Source organism: Mustela nivalis, assembly GCF_964662115.1.
Source record: "Mustela nivalis genome assembly, chromosome: 6".
Taxonomy (NCBI): domain Eukaryota; kingdom Metazoa; phylum Chordata; class Mammalia; order Carnivora; family Mustelidae; genus Mustela; species Mustela nivalis.
This window is the reverse complement of record NC_139025.1, coordinates 103,460,699-103,468,866: the sequence shown is the minus strand read 5'-3', so window position 1 is coordinate 103,468,866 and position 8,168 is coordinate 103,460,699.

The window sequence follows — 8,168 nt, the reverse complement described above, 5'->3', positions numbered from 1 at the left end:
ATGTTTTTTTTACAGCGAAGGCTGAAGCTGGATCAAGAAGAGGGCTCAGAGGAGGCGGGCCAGAGTTTGGTCAGGGAGGAAATCTTTGCCAGCACAACTCTCCCACAGTCTGAAGGTCTTTCAGAATCATCCTGAGCCCCCTTCTACTGAATGTCAGGGACCCTTTTCCCCCCTCCTCCAGTTAGGATAAGCAAAAAAAAAAAAGGGGGGGGGGAACCTCAGTGCCTTTCCAAAAGCCCCATCCCATGCAAACCACCATACTAGAAAACCTCTAATATGGCTTTCAGCTTTACAGTCCTACAGTAATACCACAGGCTATTTTGTCTCCATTTGAAGATAGACCCAAAGAAACAGGCTGAAAAGACAGTGTGCAGAAATGTTGGACAGGAAATGGAGGGTGTAGCCTTCTTTCCCTGTAAGTCTCCACATCAAATGCGTACTCCCTTGTCTGAATCACTTTGTACAAATCCCCAGGGAGCAAAACAGGGAAATGGGTGGACCTCAGAGCAAACCCTAGTTTCAGTTGTTCCATTTGATTTTATTTCTGTAAGCAACTTAGCCTCTCTTAGCCTCAGTTTTCTTACTTATCTGGGAGATAATGCCCACTATGAAATGAACAAATGTGTGTAAAGTAGCCAGCACATAATAAAGTCTAATAATGGTGAGCTCTCCTCCCTAAGGGGTTGAGATAGCCCAGTGCTGTTAAGGTCTTGTCCCAATATGAAATCCATTTTCCAGTGCTCCGATAGGATTCTCTCAAGCTCAAAATCAAGACAAACAAATGAAAACCTTCAGAAACTCTAGCAGCAGACTGCACCTATGTTTCTATAAAAAGTATGACTTTACACTCATTCATATAGATTTTCAATGCATACCTGTTGAAAGCTTACCATGTGCCAGGCACTAGGGCTAAACCCAGATGAAACAGTCTGGACTCTGAAGGAACTCACGGATCATTGGCAAATCCAAAAAGTTAGGTCAAGTTGTACCACAGGGTTAAGTGCCACAGAGGGGAATATAGGACAAGATGGAGGCAGGAAGGAGCAGCTGACATCTTCCAGGGTGGGGTTCGCTCTGGGAACACTGGTGGTGAGAACATGCCAGGGAGAAAAGTCTGTGCAAAGGCCTGGAGCCATCTAGCAACCTGTTTTCAGAGAACTGAGTCAAGAGCCCTGGTGAGAAGTGGGAGATGAGGGAGGTAGGAAAGGAGGGAGCATATTGTAAGCTGCCAATTACAGAGAACCCTATAGCCCAGAGTAGGAGAGGAATTTTCCTGAGACATACTGGGTGGGATGACTGTATATTTTCTCGCCCCATTTAAGAGGGAAAGGGCGCTATTTTTAATTATGCCTGAGAGCAAATGTGCAGGAGACACTCAGGGAGTTAACAGGGGGGCACTCCCCAAGGCTGGGAACATGAGAGCAGCTGCGCAGCCTGGCGCATAGTCCAGGCCCTGATGCCCAGTGAGACACTGGACACTGGACGAGAATCTGGTCCAAGGAAACGCCCTTGATGGCATTACCAGCTTCCCAAAGTGAGCACCTCTGATTGGCCGAGCTACTTTACACACCTGCCCCCAAGTGAAGGGAAACTGGGAAAATAAATTCCTGACACTACCACCTGCCAGGTGTGAGGCTGCGGGCAAATTACTTCACTTCCCTGTACCCCATTTCCGCCTAAGATGACAAGGATGAGAACACCAGCTGCCTGGGGGAGTTGGCATGATGTTTAGATGAAATGATGTGTAAAGAGCTTAGACCTGTGCCTGGCACCGGATAGCACTGTGTAAGATTTTGCTATTATCATTGTTATTGCTTAGGGAGCTGGCATTCATAAGAAATTCTCTCAAAGAAAGGAAGGGTTTTGAAGGGACCCAAAGGAATGACACCTAGATTCAGGGCTGAAGAACACAATGAATTATTCCTCTCATTTAAATGGCAGCGTCTGGAGCACCCAGGTGGCTCAGTCGGTTAAGTGTCTGCCTTTGGCTCAGGTCATGTTCTCGGGGTCCTGGGATCAAGACCCACTTTGGGCTCCCAGCTCAGCTAGGAGTCTGCTTTTCCCTCCCCCATGCCCCTCCCCCACTCTGGCCCTGGCTTGTGCTCTCTTTCTCTCAAATAAATAAACAAAATCTTTAAAAAAAAAAAAAAAAAAGGGCAGTGTCCCTGGGGCTGAGGGTACAAATAACACCTTATCTTTTCATCTGCATAAATCAAATCAAATTTAGCGAAGCTCCACCCATCAAGGTTGGTAAAAAGCACTATATTGACCTTCTTTGTGGGGGGGAAACCTCTTATACCTCCTTAGTATTAAACAAGAACCCCAGAAAGTTGTGGGGTCGTGTTGCTGGCCCTCATCTATGGCTGTTGCTGCTGCGGTGTTCTATGGGGGTCCCCAGGTCCATGGAGGCTGCTTGCAGGTGGGAATCCTCTCTGGACACTTAACCCCATCAGCATCTAGCATGGTCCTGGGAGGTCTTCCCTGAGCTTTGCAAAGGTTCGGGAGGCTCCCACTCCACGTACACAGGCAACCATGCCTTTTAGGGGCAGGCTCTCTAAGGCTCTGCCAGCTGCCTGGCCCAGACTCAGGGCCACACTCGGAGCTTGCACTGACCACTATTCTCCTGTGGGCTCGCTGCCCCACAAATGCTCCTGGAGGTGATTGTGAGGGCAAGGGACTGGAAGGAAGGGAAAGAGAGATGAAAGCAAGCAAGCAGAAGGCCCCTTTCAACCTCTGCCATGGCATCCATGCAAGAGGCAGCCTGCCCAGCTCCTGGAGAGAAGGCGTTGAACTGCACTTGGCAAAGGAAATAGTACCTAGAGCAACTGACTATTCCCTTGATATTACACTCCTTTTTTTTTTTTTAAGATTTTATTTATTTATTTGACAGAGATAGTAGAGAAGGAATACAACCAGGGGAATGGGAGAGGGAGAAGCAGGCCCAATGTGGGGCTCAATCCCAGGATGCTGGGATCATGACCTGAATCGAAGGCAGACGCTTGACAACTGAGCCACTCAGGCACCCCATGACACTACTTTCATAGCAAATTGTGGCTGAAAATGTTTCGGATCAGACAGAGATGTCACTAAAGTTCCTTTCTACCCAGTTGGGAAGGGATTCGGCCCAGCAGAGTAGATAGCCGGGAAAGACCACACCTACTTGCACACACTTGGGTGGGTAGAGACCTCTCGGCAACCAGCCTCAGCTGTTAACTACCTCCAGGGGGTAAGGAAAGCCCAGACCTTCAGAACTCAAGAGGCCTCACTGCCCTCTTGACAAGAAAGGAGATGTGGTTCATTCCTTTATGGTAAATCCAGTTCTGAAAAGGTTAAAAAAAAAAAAAAGTTTTTCTAATAGGTTATTCTGCCACATGATGAACCACAGGGGTCTGGACTTTCTGCTGGTGGTTGAGGGAGCTTTAAAGCATTTAAGTAGGGGATACACATGACTGTATTTCAGTTTCAGAATATTCATCCCAGTTCATACTACATCTTTTATTTTTAAATAAACTCTTTCAAACTTTGAGATAATTGTAGATTCACACCCAGTTCCAAGAAATAAGATGGATCTTGTGTACCCTCTTCCCAGTTTACCCATGGTAACATCTTGCAAAACTATAGTATAATATCACAACCTGGATGCAGAGAATCAATTCAGTCAAGATAGAGAAAAGGTCCATCACCGCAAGGATTTCTCATATAGCCGTTTTTTTTTGTTTTGTTTTGTTTTGTTTTTTAAGATTTATTCATTTATTTGAGAGAGACTGAATGTGTGCACAAGTGAGTGAGCAACTGGGTAGGGGCAGAGGGAGAGGGAGAGAGACAATCCTGAGTAGACTCCCCACTGAGCTCCTACTCTCTCTCTCTCTCTCTCAAAAAAAAAAAAAAAAAAAGTCACAGATTGCTGGGCACCCCTCTTAGAGTGTCCGATTTAGTAGATCTGGGCAAAACCTGAACATTTGCATTTCTAGCAAGTACTCGGGTCATGCAAATGATAGTGGTCCAAATGCCATGCTTTGAAAATCACAGCTCTGTTCTATATAACCTCAAAATGATCTTGCTGGGCCATACCTTATAAGCATTTCTTTAACAATTAATAAGTACTTCCAGGCTTCCATCCAAAGTCGGTGTACCCTCAACTACGTTTTAAGGGATCAAAGAATAAACCACCCAAACAAAACGTTAGAAGTATGGAGTGACAACTGTAACACAGAAAGTAGCAACATGAAAGAGGAAGTGCTCTGAATTCTTGTGGTTGGAAGGGGGGGCAGGAAGCTGACTAACAGTAATATTTATGACCTCTGGTATCTCCACACCAAAGCACAGAGTATGAGTGATGAAGAAATTTTGAGATTATCCCAAGAAAACAAATAGCAATACTAGATATGTACAGCTTATAAACTATACTGAGATATCATAGAACAGGGCTTGGGGCAAGAAGCAACTCTAGGAGAGGAGTCTTTTTTCCAAAGAAATAGGAGAGGGAGATAGGGTCTTGAATGCCAGTTCTCAGCCTCATCTCCCACTCCAGTCCCCTTTGTTCTTCATGGCCACCATGACCTTTGAATTCCTCAAATGAAACCTCCTCCCTCCTACCTCAGGGTCTTTGTTCTTGCTGATTCCTCTGCATGGAATACTTTCTCTTTCAGTCTGTACTCTGACCAAGTTAATTCCCATTTATCCTTAAGGTCTTAGATCTAATTTTACATCAACAGAAAAATCTTCCAGACGATATAAAATCTCACCATCATAACCTCTCAACACAGGATGCATCTCTCCTTCACAGCACTTATTACAGCCAGAATTCTACATGTACTTGTGTGTTCATAGGACTCATGAGTATATTATCCTCCAACCTCATAATCTGTAGGAGGGCTGGGCTTGTGCCTTTTTTTTTTTAATTTATTTATTTTGACAGAGAGAAATCACAAGTAGATGGAGAGGCAGGCAGAGAGAGAGAGAGAGAGGGAAGCAGGCTCCCTGCTGAGCAGAGAGCCCGATGCGGGACTCGATCCCAGGACCCTGAGATCATGACCCGAGCCGAAGGCAGCGGCCCAACCCACTGAGCCACCCAGGTGCCCCGGCTTGTGCCTTTTTTGAGTAAGCCTAGTAACCTCAGCACCAACTTCATCTGAAAAGGAGCAGATATCCATATATATGTGTTGGATAATTTAAGGGTAGGGTTCTGCGACAGCCTTTAAAGAACCTGAGATTAAAAGTGCAATGGGAGAGGCACCTGGGTGGCTCAGTGAGTTAAAGGCTCTGCTTTTGGTTCAGGTCATGATCTCAGGCTCCTGGGATAGAGACCTGCAGTGGGCTCTCTGCTCAGCGGGGAGCCTGCTTCCCCTCTCTCTCTGCCTGCCTCTCTGCCTACTTGTGATCTCTGTCAAATAAATAAAAATCTTTTTTTAAAAAAAGTGCAATGGGAAACATTTTGAAGAGGAAAACAGAAGAAACAGAAGTATATTCAGGGACATCACACACTAGCATGTCTCAGATGGCAATAATGGGCTCTGGTTTGAACAACCATATAAAGAGAACTGGCTACTGGATCTCCAATCCCCTAGAGAAAAGTTTCTATTGGTATACTATATGTTCTGTAGGAGGTCCAGTCATATTGAGTATTTGAACAAGATAAGACATATTCAATATTTGAACAAGACATATGCAAACAAAACATGTTCTTTGCAGATGATAAGAAAGTTAAAAGGTTTATAATATAGACTATCTCAGAATTTAGGCTAAAAATAACACCAATGGAGAGGCACTGGGATGGCCCAGTCAGTTAAGTGTCCAACTCTTGATTTCAGCTCAGGTCATGATCTCAGGGGCCTGAGATTGAGCCCCTCGTCGGGCTCCTTGCTGGGCACAGGGAGCAGGCTTAAGGATTCTCTCTTCTCTCTCTACCCCTCCCCTGTGCACCTGCGCTCACTCTCTAAAATATCACTTTCTCTTTCTCTCTCTCAAACAACAACAATAATAATACCAATGGAAATACTTAGCCAAAACAGATAAGAGGAAGGCTAATCAATCTTGCAAATACATGATATAGAAGGGAAGATGGGTTTGACTATATTGTTTATGTAAAAAGAAAAAAAAAAAAGACTTGATTACTGTCCACATATTCATTCTGAACCAATGTTGTGATTCAACTGGTAAAAATACTAACTGTCCAGAGGAGGGGAGGTGATGGGCTTACTTTACTGGTGGACCTTCAAGCACTCTGTCTAACAAGTTCTTAGAGCCAGTCTGGAGCCTGGAAACCTTCAGATATAAAGAACGATTAGAGCCGCTGGAGAAGGTTAGCCTGCAAAAGTAAATGTTAAGGGAAAACGAAAGCTGACCTCACATAGAGACAGCCCACCAAATTCATACGTCCAATTTCAGAAAAGATGCTCTTTTTAAATCTCCCATGATTTTTTATTTCCACAATTTCTGATAATTTCCTTTTTACGTCCTTATGTTGTTTCATTTATTCCTAGATTTTTCATAATCCCTGGTTTGTTTTGTGAATACAAAACAAAGGATTCTTTGAAAGAACATACTTTGTTTTCTGTCAACCCACTGTGTTTTGGGGGGGTTTCTTGGGGCTTTTTTAAAACCAGAGAATGGCCTCTTTTTTTTTTCTCTTTTCCTATAGATTGTTCTACTGCTTTCATTTGTTTGAGGTGATTTCATTCTTTTTTGTTTTTTTGATGGGCAGCAAAACAAAGTTTATTGACAGTATAAAGTTGCCAAAGAGGGAGGAGACCCAAGAGGGTTACCCATGATTTCACTTTTTGATTCTTGATTTTGTTGCCAGTATTTCTTAGAAGTATTTTCCTTCAAATGTTTTAGAAAGTTGGATTGAGGGTTTATTTTAGTGAAAATTTATTTCCTTTGTCCTTTTCTTTCTTGTCCTTCTCCTCTATTCCTTTCTTCCCTCCTCCCCTCTCTGTGTAGTTGTTTACTTTTCTTCTATCTGGTTTCTATGCCTCCCTGTCCAAAGCAAGCTAAAACAGTGGAGTTCTGGCCTCCTGACCCACAGCCATACATCTGCCAACTGCTTGGTTTGGTTGCCTCCTAGGTATTTGGCTTGCACGGAGAGCATTTATTCTTCAGTACCTTCACAGAAGCCATACTTTGGGTGGCCTCTTCCTGGTTCTAAACTGTTGGAAGGCTACCAGAAACTTAGTTCTTGCTCTCTGCATGGCTCTGTGCTTCTGTTCTATTTTTCATCCAACGAGAGGTACAGAAGAGTACATAAAATATATATGTACAATTTTTAAAAGCATGATAAAGTGAGCACCCATTGTAACCATGACTAGCTATGTCTTTTACACTTTCCTCTTGCTGTCATGTGCTTGGAGTAGTGGGGTTCCCAGGATGGGAACTAACAATACCATCTTGACAGAATGCACCTGTCCACTCTAACTGCAGGTGGTGCTCCAGAAACCTCTGTGAGTTTCAGTGCCAAACTCCCGAATCTTAGGATACCCCAATTTCTTCCGGTTGGCAGCTTTGTTAGCGGCCCCAACACTTATATTTAGCACCAGTATCTCCTGACTAGGTGTGGTTACCATTATTACCTTTTAAATAATTAAACAATTAAGATGTTTACAGCTTCTTCTCCTGATAATATCTTGTCAATTCAAATCTGTGAACTCTCTATGTATGCATTCCACCTGCAAGGGAACACAGGGTCATTATAAACATTGAGTATATTGCTCCTGTACTTAAGGACTAGAAGCTTTCAAAAAATGTGTCTGTGGGGTGGGGGGGGGGGGTACAAGGAATGGATAAATGTTTAATTATCTTCAAAATTAACATTGCCATTAATTGTTCAGTTAGGATTGTACACATTTTACATATTGCAGCAATTTGACGTTAGATATCTTATTTCACAAGACTTTCTGATCGTCTACAGATGTCAGAAATCATAGCTAATTATAAATTATATTAATTTTGTCTTAAAAATGTTCAAGTGCAAAACAATTTTTTAATGTTTTCAGCAAAAAGAAAAATTGTTTTTAATAAGTCCACATGTAACTTAATGTTTGATGTGGCGTGGCTCTGGACCTCCAGAAGTAAGAGATTTTTTTTTTTTTTTTCAGAAGTAAGAGATTTTAAAAGGGCCTTAGGGAAATTGAAGGAGCTGAAATGAGGCACAAAGAAAGGAAATGGCAAGA